Source organism: Halichoeres trimaculatus, unplaced genomic scaffold (genome assembly GCF_033239565.1).
Source record: "Halichoeres trimaculatus isolate MK-OKI-2021-1 unplaced genomic scaffold, fHalTri1.1 fHalTri1_scaffold_44, whole genome shotgun sequence".
Taxonomy (NCBI): Eukaryota; Metazoa; Chordata; class Actinopteri; order Labriformes; family Labridae; genus Halichoeres; species Halichoeres trimaculatus.
Window position 1 is genome coordinate 363442 of NW_027437223.1, and position 2923 is coordinate 366364.

Genomic DNA, 2923 nt, shown 5'->3' on the forward strand with positions numbered 1-2923 from the left:
CACCATCTTTCGGGTCCTATCGCGCGCGGTCACGCTCCACCTCCCCGACGGAGCGGGCGAGATGGGCCGGTGGTGCGCCCGAGGCCCCGCGGGACGGGGGGCCGGGATCCCACCTCGGCCGGCGCGCGCCGGCCCTCACTTTCATTGCGCCGTGGGGTTTCCGGGCGAGCCCTCTGACTCGCGCGCGCGTTAGACTCCTTGGTCCGTGTTTCAAGACGGGTCGGGCGGGTGGCCGACCGTCGCCGCAGACCCTTGGCGCCCTCGTCGTGGGCCGATCCCCGCCCGGGCGGCGCGGCGCGGTCGGCGCGGGCTGGGGACAGCGCCGCGCCGGTCGAAGGGACATCCGCGCCGGGGGCGGGGGGCCCCGGCCCGTCCTCCGCGGGGGAGCCCCGGGCGCACCCGGCCCGACCACCCCAACCAACCCCCCCCACACCGCCCGAAAGCGGGGGAGAGGGGGCTGGGGGGGGGGACGGACCGAGGCGCCCGGGACCCCGCGGCGACGAGAGGGCGCGGCGAGCGCTTTGGAGACCGCGGCCCCGGGAAGCGGCGACGTTTCGGGGCGAGGGGGTCGCTGTAAAGACCCGGGGGAGGGTCTAGTTCCCCAGAGCCACCTTCGCCCCCGAGCCCTTCCTGGCCGACCCGGAGCCGGTCGCGGCGCGCCGCCGGGGCGACAGTGCACCGGGCGGGGGGCGGCGGGCCCGGGCAGGGTTCCCAAACCTCTACCCCGCCCGGAGGAGGGGGAGGAGAGTGGGGATCCCCGTGCGCCGAGCTCCCGCCCGCCCCGCCGGGCTGAATCCCCCGGGGACTGAGCGGACCCCGCCCGTTTACCTCTCAACGGTTTCACGCCCTGTTGAACTCTCTCTTCAAAGTTCTTTTCAACTTTCCCTCACGGTACTTGTTCGCTATCGGTCTCGTGCCCGTATTTAGCCTTAGATGGAGTTTACCACCCGCTTTGGGCTGCATTCCCAAGCAACCCGACTCCGGGAAAGAGCGCGTCCGGGCGCCGCGGGGGCCCCCACCGGCCTCACACCGTCCGCGGGCAGGGCCTCGATCAGAAGGACTCGGGCCCCCTTGGCGACGCCCGGGGGGGTCGCTCTTCCGTACGCCACATTTCCCTCGACCGGCGCGCGGCCGGGGATTCGGCGCTGGGCTCTTCCCTCTTCGCTCGCCGCTACTGGGGGAATCCTGGTTAGTTTCTTTTCCTCCGCTTAGTAATATGCTTAAATTCGGCGGGTGGTCTCGTCTGAGCTGAGGTCGTGGTCGAAAAAGAAGCGGAAAGGGGGGACGCCCCTCCGGCGCGGCCTCCCGCCGAGGAAAAAACCCGCCGACGGGCGGGCTCGAGGGGAGGGCTCGCGTGGCTCCCCGGCCTCCTCGGTCCGCGCCGCCCCCAACACCCCCCCCCCACCGGATCCCTCGCCCTCTCGCCTCGGCCGCGGCGGCCCGGTCGGCCAAGGATGGTCGGGTCCACCGGCAGCCGCGCCGCGGACGCCGCCGAGGAAGGGGCTGGGGGTAGAGTACAGGGCGGGGGGGGCGGCCCGAGTCGACAGGGTGGCGGGGGAGGTCTGGCCTTAGGGGGACGAAGGCGGGGGGGGCCCCGCCTGCGACGCCCCCAGCTGCGGGGGGGGGGGGAGCGGGCTCCTCCCCGAGTGATGTCGAAAGGGACCCTCAGACAGGCGTGGCTCCGAGATACCCCGGAGCCGCCAGGTGCGTTCGAAGTGTCGATGATCAATGTGTCCTGCAATTCACATTAGTTCTCACAGCTAGCTGCGTTCTTCATCGACGCACGAGCCGAGTGATCCACCGCTAAGAGTTGTCTGCTTTTGCTCTCGCGCGCTTGGCTGGGCGCGCGTTTCCAGAGTGGGGGCCAACCGAGCGACGGTGACAGGGTTGTCTCACGGGGAGGGCAAGACGAGGGTCCGCTCCCCCCGCCCTGGCGCAGGCGCCCCCGAGCCCCGCCCCCGGCGGGGACTTTGAGCCCCCGGGGAAGGGGTCGGGGCGCGGCGAGGGCCGCGGGCACCTGCGGCTGGGGCTCGGCCGAGGGTTTCGGGGGGAGCGTGCGCGGTTTTTTTTTTTTAAGGTTCCTTGGCGCCCGCGCCCTTTCCCGGGCCGCCCGGGGGCGGGGCTTCCGGGTCGGGGGTGGCGGGCGGGCGGGGCGGGCGAGGGGAGGGCCCGCGCGGGGGGGAGGCGCCGACCCCCCGCCGCGCTTCGCGGAGCGGGGTTTCGAGGGGGCTCGCGCGGGCGAGCCACCGGGGCCCCGGCGACCGACCGGCAATGATCCTTCCGCAGGTTCCCCTACGGAAACCTTGTTACGACTTTTACTTCCTCTAGATAGACCAGTTTGGGCGCCTTCCGGGCGCTCCGCCGGCCGCCGGCGAGCGGGGCCGGCGGGGCCCGTCCGGGGACCTCACTGGACCATCCGATCGGTAGTAGCGACGGGCGGTGTGTACAAAGGGCAGGGACTTAATCGACACGGGATGGTGACCCGCGCCTACTGGGAATTCCTCGTTGGTGGGGAACAGTTGCAGGCCCCAATCCCTATCACGAGTGGGGTTCAGTGGATTACCCGCGCCTGTCGGCGAAGGAGACGGGCACGCTGACCCACTCATTGTAGCACGCGTGCGGCCCCGGACATCTAAGGGCATCACAGACCTGTTATTGCTCACTCTCGTGTGGCTGCGCGCCACCAGTCCCTCTAAGAAGTTGGACGCCGGCCGCGAGGGGCCGCGTAACTAGTTAGCATGCCAGAGTCTCGCTCGTTATCGGAATTAACCAGACAAATCGCTCCACCAACTAAGAACGGCCATGCACCACCACCCACGGAATCGAGAAAGAGCCCTCAATCTGTCAATCCTTTCCGTGTCCGGACCGGGTGAGGTTCCCCGTGTTGAGTCAAATCAAGCCGCAGGCTCCACTCCTGGTGATG

General features: G+C 70.5%; 1 non-coding gene across 1 annotated transcript; it reads right to left on the bottom strand.

Moving 5' to 3' along the window:
- Positions 1 to 1659: 1659 nt before the first annotated feature.
- Positions 1660 to 1812, bottom strand: LOC141786582 (5.8S ribosomal RNA). Its single transcript, XR_012597848.1, has one exon. It is a non-coding gene; the product is annotated as a 5.8S ribosomal RNA (ribosomal RNA).
- Positions 1813 to 2923: the final 1111 nt, after the last annotated feature.